The sequence below is a fragment of the Plectropomus leopardus genome, chromosome 4 (assembly GCF_026936395.1).
Source record: "Plectropomus leopardus strain MGB_pleo_1.0 chromosome 4, ASM2693639v1, whole genome shotgun sequence".
In the NCBI taxonomy this organism is placed as follows: Eukaryota; Metazoa; Chordata; class Actinopteri; order Perciformes; family Serranidae; genus Plectropomus; species Plectropomus leopardus.
The window spans coordinates 593,854-605,000 of NC_142179.1; positions in this window are offsets into that span (position 1 = coordinate 593,854).

Below are 11,147 nucleotides of genomic sequence, written 5' to 3' on the forward strand. Positions count from 1 at the left end.
TGTGTGTGTGTGTGCACTCAGCAGGTCTGGATCACTTGTCTCTTTAACAGCATCACATCAGCTGTCATTTGTGTGCTAATGGGCCGAGCTGTTCTCAGACCCGGTTTGAGTCTCATCGACCTTCTTCTCTTTTTAAATAATATTAAAACGAATAATTACAATATGAATAAAATAATTATAACAATGATGACGATAATAATGACGATGACGATGGTTCTATTCCCTGAATGCAGGTCTTCAGGCTCTCAGGGTTAAAGTCGCTTCAATAGAAACATATCCGTCTTTTCTTTGTGGCTGAAAATGAAACTCAGACGGATGAGAGCGAAAACCTGCAGGTGCAATAAAGACGATAAAGATGATATAAAGATGATAAAACGATCTGAAGCTGGACAGATTCAGATTTTGATTCCTGCAGAAGTCAAACTGAGGCTGATGTCCTGTCAGCGCCTCCTACAGGCTGCAGAAACCACAGCCACAACATGAACAAACTGCCTCCCTCCAGGGCTCGCATGCTCATAAAAAGCCTGGAAAAGTCACGGAATCTACAAATAGCAATTTCCAGGCATGGAAAAGTTTTGGAAAACTAAAAATATATCACGCATGTTTTGGAAAAGTCAGGAAGTTTTGTTTCACAAACATGTATAACAGCACATGATGTGTCCAAGAACTGTCAGAAATGTTAAAATCCAACAATGATTTCTGTTTTACCGTTTCTGTCTGAAAAAAAGGAACACAGGAAGGCAGAAATCCAAAATGTATCAGATTTTAGGACATTTCTCTGATTTTAAGATGGTCTTTTTTAGGATTTTATGAATTTCTAAGATTTAAGGACATTTTTAGGATGTTTTTCAGATTTTATGACATTTTTAGAATATTAGGAGATTTATTGAACTTTAGGACATTTAATGGATTTTAGGAAGTTTTAGGATTTTTCGGTGATTTCAAGGATTTTGGCCATTTTTCTAAGATTCCTCCTTCTCCTGCTCCCCCTCCTCCTGCTCCTCCTGCCCCCCTCCTCCTGTTCCTCCTCCTTCTCCTGCTCCCCCCACTCCTACTCCTCCTGCTCCTCCTCCTCCTGCTCCTCCTCCTCCTGCTCCCCCTCCTCCTCCTCCTCCTCCTCCTGCTCCCCCTCCTCCTGCTCCTCCTCCTCCTGCTCCCCCTCCTCCTGCTCCTCCTCCTCCTGCTCCCCCTCTTCCTCCTCCTGCTCCTCTCTGTCAGGAGGTGTCTAACATCTCTGCAGCAGGTACTCAGTACCAGCTGCTCTTTGTGTTACAACAATACACACTGACTGTGTGTGTGTGAGTGTGTGAGTGTGTGTGTGTGTGTGTGTGATGCGTTTAGAGACGCAGCGTAAAAATGTGTCCATTTGTGGGTTTGTGTGTGTGTGTGTGTGTGTGTGTGTCCCAGCTGTGTCCTCAGAGGGGAGGAGTGTGTGTTAGTGTTCACTAATGAGTGTGTTTTGTGTTGGTGTCCATTAGAGGTCACGGTGTGTCAGCTGATCTGTGACAGTCAATTAAAGACCAGTTAGTGTGTGTGTGTGTGTGTGTGTGTGTGTGTGAGAACGAGGCCTATCAGCTTCTGTTTGTTTCCGGCTTCACAAACTGGCCTGAATATAAAACAATATTTGTTTTCTGTGAATTCGATTATATAAATTGACGCGTTGTATTTTATCTGAGGAATTGTGAATGATGTATTTTAGCATTAAACATCATTTCCACTGCACAAAAAACCCACTAACACCTGCTAACATCTGGCTTTGAAATGCAGTGACCTGGGTCACATGACTCTGCAGCAGACACGGGTTTTCATCAGTATCAAAGGGAAGACAACACCCTGAAACACCCGGGTGAAGGCGCTAATATCAGCTCCTCAACCTGCAACATGCAACCGTGCACCGTCACTAATTACTGTCCATCTCCTCCCGAGCAGCTGAAACACTGACACAGATACGTCTGCAGTGCACAAAAACTTTTTAACTTGGTGCTACAGGAGCAGAGAAAACAGACTGCAGCAGAAAACCTACAAGTACCAGAATGCACTGCACCGAACCAAGAAACGCTCTCGCTGGTGCAACACAGCTCGGGGAAAAAGATACAAGTAAGGTAGTGAGGTATTTAACTTTTAAAAAATGTCTTGCTAATTTGGGGGTCTTTTTTTTCTTTTATTGCTGACTGCCCTCCCCCTATGTTTTTGGGAGAAATGAAGCCGATTTGCTAAGGTTTCAAAGGGTTAAAGACAGAAATATGGTCTCTGTTGGTGACAGAAGTTTTTAGATGAACTGATGCTTTAAATCTGCAGGTTCAGGTGATAATCAGGCACGGACGAGTTCATCTGCAGACTCAAGTTTAATGAGTTTCTCCTCCACTTTCTCCCCTTTTGTTTTCATCAGTGCACACACACACACACACACACACACACACACACAGCTGAGCTCTTTGTGTCTTTTGTCTGATGATGTTGTTGCCGTGTGCTGATGTGAAAAGACCCTGAGCGCCACAAACGTGTCGTCTTTTCTCTGCGAATCAAACATCATCAGCTGCTGTCATCAACATGTTTTGTGTCTCTTAATGGACAAATCTGTTTATCGTCTCTGCTGCTTTTCACACACAATCGCTGTTTGTCTGCAGCTTCCTTTGTGTCCTCACTGACAGAGAGGCGCACGGTAATTACAGGTGATTCTCTGCTGCGTCTCCTGCTGGATGTCTCAGTCTGACAGTTCGACGAGCTCTCGTGATTTATCACATCACGGAGGTTTTTATCCTCGTGCATCACGGCAGATGAACGTCCCCGTCTGCCACCGAAGGTTTATCAGACACTTTTTCTGAGTTTGCTTTGGATATTTTCATCTTTACATGCAAGCATTTATGACGTAATAATAATAATCTGATGACTGGAGGCATTTAAAGTTTGTTAATAAGTTGTCATGAGAACATTAACCCTTTAGGGCTCGCTTTATTATTACACACACTCGTATCACCATGAGCACAAATTCGCTTTTCAAAACAAAGCTTTAAAAAATATTATGCATTAATATTACTTTTCATAAATATCAATCATTCCTTCATTTTCAGAATTTTGACCCTTTAAATGCCAGGTTTTTGTCATGTTTTGTTATGTCAATATCCTCCATGCAAAGTCGATTTTTAATGATGACAGCCCGGGATATGTCGAGCATGTTCATCTCGAGCAAGATCAAATCAAAATCAAAATGATCAAAACACGAAGAATGAAAAGAGACCTAGATAAACCAAACAGTCCCGAACCGGTTACTCGTGTATTTATATTGATTATAGATATTTTTATTTGAATCTGAAACTGATCAGCAGCTTTAACTCTAAGACTCACCTCAGCACACACACACACACACACACACACACACGTCTGGGTGACAGGTAGTGTTTTTGACCTCAGCATTTAGCTCTGACAGCTCACCGAGGGCTGTGATTGGCTGAGAGCTGTCAATCAGAGTCAATCAGAGGGAGGGTCACACTCATTTATAGCTCACACACACGCACACACACACACACACACTCAGGATCAGAGGAAACAAAACAACTGACTCTCAGGTTTCATGTTTCTCATGTGACACTTAAATTTCGTAATTGTTCTTTTTTTTTTTTTACTTTTGTTTATGTCGAAATAATCTCGTGTCCCTTTCTGTCCTGATGTCAAAGAGACAAAGGACATATGGTGACAGACAGAGACAGACAGAGAGACAGAGAGACAGACAGACAGACAGCAGTAATTTGGCTCTGTGGGGTTCGGTCATTTTAAACGGCTCCTTTATAAATGACACAGTAATGAATTCACAGCTACCTGCTCCATTAGCAACCCCTACTGAGACACACACACACACACACGCACGCACGCACGCACACACCGCGCACACTGCACGTGCGCGCGCGCGCACACACACACACACACACACACACACACACACAGTGGTGGTGTGGTGGATGTGTTCCAGCTCTCAGGTCAATTAGCAGCTAACTGGTGGACAAACTCATGTTTGATTGGATAATTTACCAATTAGAGCTAACAGGAAGTCACTGACCCGCCAGGTACAACACACTTACACAACAAATACACAACAAATACACACCAGGTGTACACAACATGTACACACAGAGTATACACCAAATACATGCCGAGAACACACTGAGTACACACCAAATACACGCTGAAAACACACTGAGTACACACCAAATACACGCTGAAAACACACTGAGTACACACCAAATACACGCCGAAAACACACTGAGTACACACCAAATACACGCCGAAAACACACTGAGTACACACCAAATACACGCTGAAAACACACTGAGTACACACCAAATACACGCTGAAAACACACTGAGTACACATTGAGTATACAACCAGTTCCCTGCAGTACACAGAATTCACAAAAAGAGTAGATTGAAGTAGATCTGGGACACGCGGCCTGCTCTGCTTGGGGGCCACTTGTGTAAAATGACGGGGGTCCAGGGGCCACAGCAGCCTCACGTGTATCAAGGATTTTAGTATATTTGTCAAATTTTCTGACATTTCTAGGACTTTAAGATATTGCTGGGATTTTAGGACGTTTTAAGGATTTGAGTACATTTCTAGAACTTTAGGACAGTTTGTCAGATTTTGGACATTTCTAGTATTTGAGGACATAAGTGTCTTAGCTGTGTTTTATATACTGAAAGGACAAAAACAATTCAGTGTCAATCACTGTTTTTATTGTAGTGTAGTTATAGTGTCTCAGCTCTGTCTCAGCTCTGTCTCAGCTGTGTCTCAGCTCTGTCTCAGCTCTGTCTCAGCTCTGTCTCAGCTGTGTCTCAGCTCTGTCTCAGCTGTGTCTCAGCTGTGTCTCAGCTCTGTCTCAGCTGTGTCTCAGCTCTGTCTCAGCTGTGTCTCAGCTCTGTCTCAGCTGTGTCTCAGCTCTGTCTCAGCTGTGTCTCAGCTGTGTCTCAGCTCTGTCTCAGCTGTGTCTCAGCTCTGTCTCAGCTGTGTCTCAGCTCTGTCTCAGCTGTGTCTCAGCTGTGTCTCAGCTCTGTCTCAGCTGTGTCCTCAGTGTCAATCACTGTATTTCTTACTGTCGATTAGAGAGTGTTTGTGGGGGCCACCAGGGACCCTATCAGGGGCCAGATTTGGCCCGTGGGCCATAAGTTGAGTATCATTCTGTAGACACAAAATAAGCACTGAGCAGAGACCAGGTACCCCCCCCTCTCAGCAGTGTGTTAATTGCAGGGTAGTGCAGGAGGTGGAGGGAGCGTTGGATTCGCGGTGCGGGGCGTCCAGGAGGACTCAACCCTGTCATTTAGCTCTCTGACTCTGGGCTCAGACCGGCGGGGAAGCTGAAGATTTTCCCAGCATGCCGTGGGCCATAGTGGACCGAGCCTCACGGCGGTGGGCAGCTAATGGCAGCGCACACACACACACACACACACACACACACACACACAGAGCTACACACACAGAGGTACACACCGCAGTGGGCCTTAATGACAGCTGCCTTTTAATGCTGCACTGAGAGGGAGGTAACTGCATGTGTGTATAATGTGTATAAAGTGTGTGTGTGTGTGTGTGTGTGTGTGTGTGAGAGCCGCGGCGGGGGCACTTGTCAGGCTGAAGGGGGATCATTTAGAGGCTGAATGTGAATGAATTCTTTGTGCTTCAGTGGAGCAGCAGGTTGAAGCTGACAGCGCTCCGTTTTACAGGAAACACTCAGAACAAGTGAATTACACCTTTTTGATCAAACCTGCTGCTGCCGCCACTTAACGGGAGCTGAGCGCGCCTCACGTGTCGGCGCGGCGGCGCCCTGATGTGGAGCTTTATTACCGTGAGTGTGACAGTTGATAGAGCCCTCTGGCTCAGATGTGCGTCTCGTGTTTTCGGGGTCGTGTTTGTTTTCGGTGACTCTGAGCGCAGATAACACAGATTTCAGCCAAACCACAGCATCGGAGCAAAAACCCGAGCAGTGTCCAAAAAGTCCTCGGTCATCCTCCACCAGCCTTCATCTGCAAAATACCACTGAAAGGACCAGGAGGAGACTCAAAGAGATGCAAAGACACACTACACTAACTACATTAAGAGGCAAAACAACCAAAACGGACCCCAAACCACCTCAAAGTAAGGCTTTAACTCTCTGACACAATTTACCTCCATTTCTTCCAAAAACACGGGAAGAAAGCAATTTGACAAGAAATGTCCCAAAAATTAGCCAGAAATTAGTGAAAAGTTATGAGAAAATTTCATGGAAATAAGAACAAAAAGAAAAGTAAAGAGGAAAAAAAAGCTGATTTTTTTCTTTTTGTAACATAATCTTAAATATATATAGTTTTATCTTATCTTATCATTTAACAAGAAACAATCCAAAAATTAGCAAGAAATTTGTGAAAAGTTACACGAAAATTACATAAATATAAAAACACAAAAAGAGAGAAAGGTAAACAACAAACAAAAAGTAAACATCCTGAAAAAAGCAGAAACTGTTTTCTTCTTCTTTGTAACATAATCTCAAATATAAAATTAAGAGAATAATAAATATGGCTGTCTGGACATGTATCTGTCTACAACTATCTAATAATCCCTCCGGCTAATTTTTGGATCGTTTCCTCGTCACCTTTTACTCATTTTTTGCAGTTTAAGGTACATTTCTTGCAAAGTTGCTCATTATATTTTTCCACATGTTTTAACGAGAGAAATCGAATTAATTTTCTCACGTTTCAGAGGTTTAACTTCTTTTGAAAGTTGTCTAAATACAGCGCAAAAAAAACGCTGATGATCTAGATGTAAAAGGGTTAAATATTATTGTGATGATACAATATATATCCCAACATTTAAAAAAAATCTTTTAAACTACTGTTATCTACTAAAAAAAAAAAAATAACTGCAGTTACAATAAAGTTAACCCTTTGAAACCTGGATCAATATCAGTTTTGCATTCAGCATTTCAGATGTTTGACACCTGAGCAAACTGGTTTGATTTTTTTCAAAAACATGTTAAAAACATGTGGCAAGAAATGCTCTGCAAAAAAAGAAAAGAAAATAGAACAAGATGACAAGAGAAATAACTTTAACAAGAAGAAAGATTATCACAGGAAAATTAGAAATTTAACCAAAAAATAGAAAAACTAGAGAAAAATAATTATTCTAACTATATATTTATTTAATAATTATAATTTGTTTTTCGCTGTAGCTGCTGACAGTCTGGGATATGTCAGTGTGTGAGTGTAGCTGCTGACAGTCTGGGATATGTCAGTGTGTGAGTGTAGCTGCTGACAGTCTGGGATATGTCAGTGTGTGAGTGTAGCTGCTGACAGTCTGGGATATGTCAGTGTGTGAGTGTAGCTGCTGACAGTCTGGGATATGTCAGTGATCAGCAGCTACATTGACTGTGACAGGTCACCTAGTGGAAATAGCATGTATTTCCTCCATATGCCAAATATGGTCAAAATGACCTCATCAGGTGGAAAATAGTCAAAATGACAAATTCAGAGTCAAAAGCCCAGAATGACACCCAGAAATAATACAAGTCCTGTTTTTCTGCTCTGATGGCTGTGGGATCAAAAATGTCAGTTTGAATGGGTTTCAATGGAGCATTTTTGGACCTGAACAGTCTGAATGTAACTATTTAGTTTCCACAGTGTATTTTAGACTTATTGTAGGAGCTGAGCTGCAAATTCACTGATTACACTCAAATACACAATCTGGACTACATTTAGGACACATGCATCAACACACACACAGTTATCACAACAGGAAGAAGAAAAGAGACTAAAATGAGACGAACAGTCACTGAGGGGTTAATAGATTTCTCTGAGTGAATATCTATCGTTCAGACTGTGATAAAGCTCAGACGCTGTTTTACAGAAACAAAGAAGAGACGACAAGTTCAACAACTGCAATTAAAGACAGACAGAGACCAGCGCAGCTTTGCTATTAGCACGAGAGCTGCTGACAGTTCGCTCTCCATTATGAGGCAAAGTGACTCTGAAGGACAGGACCACCTGAGGGTGTGTGTGTGTGAGTGTGTGTGTGTGTGAGAGAGAGAGAGTGTGTGTGTGTGCGTGTGTGTGTGTGTGTGCGTGAACTAAAAGGACCAGTGTGCATCACAAGGCCGACTCCAGCGGCCTTGTGTATAATTGTTCGTCACTAATAATGACTTCCTCTGATTGAGCGCTCTTCATTTAGGAACAAACAAACACACACACACACACACACACACACACACACAGAGACACTGTGTGTGTGTGTGTGTGTGTGTGTGTGTGTGTGTGTGTGTGTGTGTGTGTGTACCTGGCCGATACATTGAGATGCAGATAAAGAGAATTAAAAGCATCATTGAGAGCTCTCGGCTCTCTCTGGCCTTGTGTGGGAGCCTCAGCAGCAGGTGGATAAATGCTTTTATCTCCGTCTCTGCAGCGAGGAGACGAGAGGAGACGAGAGGAGACGAGAGGAGCAGCGAGGAGACGAGAGGAGACGAGAGGAGCAGTGAGGAGACGAGAGGAGACGAGAGGAAACGAGAGGAGCAGCGAGGAGACGAGAGGACACGAGAGGAGCAGCGAGGAGACGAGAGGACACGAGAGGAGCAGCGAGGAGACGAGAGGACACGAGAGGAGATGAGAGGAGACGAGAGGAGCAGCAAGGAGACGAGAGGAGACGAGAGGAGCAGCGAGGAGACGAGAGGAGACGAGAGGAGCGGCGAGGAGTCTGTCTGTCTGTCTCAGTGTCTCTGTCTGTCTGTCTCAGTGTCTCTCTCTCTGTCTGTCTTAGTGTCCCTTGCCCCCCTGTGTCTCTCTGTATTTAGTCCCGATTGTCTTCCAGATGACCAGGTCTCTGTCTCTGTGTCTCGGTGTTTTGTCTCATTGTTTCCGGTTCACTGAGGAGATTGAATATCGACCGTCGCTGACCCGGACCAGCTGGCCCCGCCCACCGACAGAGGGGACGGCAGCCATGTTGGTGGTCCTGAGCTCTGTCCACAGCCGTCTGTCTGTCTGTCTCATACCTTTTCGTCTGTCTCAAACCTGTCTGTCTGTCTGTCTGTCCGTCTCTCTGTCTCATACCTATCTGTCTGTCTCATACCTGTCTGTCTGTCTGTCTGTCTGTCTGTCTGTCTCTCTGTCTCATACCTATCTGTCTGTCTCATACCTGTTTGTCTGTCTGTCCAGGACATTTGGACAGAAATCAGCTGACGTTAATGTGTTCTCATCTCAAAGGGTTAAAGCTGTAAAGGAGTCTGAGCAGGACAGTAAACCTGGTCCAGGTCTCAAAGGGACAAAGGCAGGACAGTAAACCTGGTCCAGGTCTCAAAGGGACAAAGGCAGGACAGTAAACCTGGTCCAGGTCTCAAAGGGACAAAGGCAGGACAGTAAACCTGGTCCAGGTCTCAAAGGGACAAAGGCAGGACAGTAAACCTGGTCCAGGTCTCAAAGGGTTAACAGTGTTTGATCATAAAGTAAACAGACTTTACACTTTTACCAGAAAGTAAAAATACACAACTTAGTCATATATTTATGATATTTAGTGTACATGTGCAGACCAAAGTTTTGGACATTTGTTTGTACAGTTTGTCCTGACAGGGACATGAAGGACAGGGACATGAAGGACGGTGACATGAAGGACAGGGACATGAAGGAGGAACCCAATAAACTGAGATGTTTCAGTGTGCACCAAAGTGGAGGACAGAAGGACAGAGGGACAGACAGAAGGACAGACAGGTGTATGTGACTCACGTTGTCTGACTCTTGTAGACTCCTGTGTCCTCCTCTGTCCTCGTCCTGGAGGTGTCCTGTCCCCTGTCCACATCCTGTCCCCTGTCCTCGTCCTGTCCTCTGTCCTCCTCCTGTCCTCTGTCCTCCTATTGTCCCCTGTCCTCGTCCTGTCCCCTGTCCTCTGTCCTCCTCCTGTCCTCTGTCCTCGTCCTGTCCTCTGTCCTCTGTCCTCGTCCTGTCACGTCCAGTCGCAGCTGTTGTGGTGACGCGCTCTTCCCGCCTCTTTTAAAGCTTCTTTAAAAACGGCCAAATCTGCCAAAATCTTCACTTTTCTACTCAAACTTTAGCGCGAGTCCACAGAGACACCGAGCCCGCCCGCTCACAGCTCCAAAACGACCCGATAATCCCGGATTCAGACCGAAGATCGATCCTGTTGATCAGTTTAATGATCACCACCTGTCCGGCCTCCGGCTGCAGTACCGACTCTGACCACCGAGGAGCCGTTAGAGCCCAGAGGGGCGCTGTTTCACCCACATGTCAACATGGAAAAAAGTAAGATAAGAGATAAAATAAGATAATCCTTTATTAGTCCCACAGTGGGGAAATTTCCAACATTGCAGAAGCAAAGGGATAGCAAAATAGCAAGATAACTGTGCAAAATAAACTATATTAATAAATAAGTACAAAAACGTGCAGGATGAAGATGAAGGAAATAAGCACAGAGGACGACATAAACAAACAATATATACAGTATTTACAACGAAGTAATAAAACAAAATAAAACCACGCTGTTACTGTGTTTTTGCACAATAAAATAACTTCTGTTAATCACTGATTATTATACTGATTATACTGATCATTCACTTAAAAAAAACATTTTTAGTTTAGGGACTGTAGTTTATTTGAGAGCATGTGTGAGTAACTTGTGGAGAATAAAATAAAATTAAATTAAATTAAAATGCTGTTCAGTTGGCTTTTCATGTTAAAATAACTTAATCAGTCTCTGATATAAATGAATGTGAAAATCCAAATATAAATTAAATGCTTTCTTTAAAAACACACACACACACACACACACACACACACACACACAAATTTAAGAATTTTCTCCGGACTCATCTGATACACACGGGTACCTGCACAGGTGTGTGTGTGCGTGTGTGTGTGTGTGTGATGTTATCTCAGTTTCTGTGTGTGACCTCCGTCCTGACCCCTCCCACCTGTGCCATCATCAGGTAGCTCACCTGAACACCAGCAGGGGTCAAAGGTTAACTCACTACTTTCCCATGACCTCTGACCTTTGACCTGCTTCGTCACCACTGAAACTCTCAGGAAGTTCGTTTGTGATCACGTGATCGTCTTTTTTTCTTCTCCCTGCAGTTTCATTTCCTCTTTATTTAACCCTCTTTATCCCACTGACCTTCTTAGTTTTTCTTTTGATTT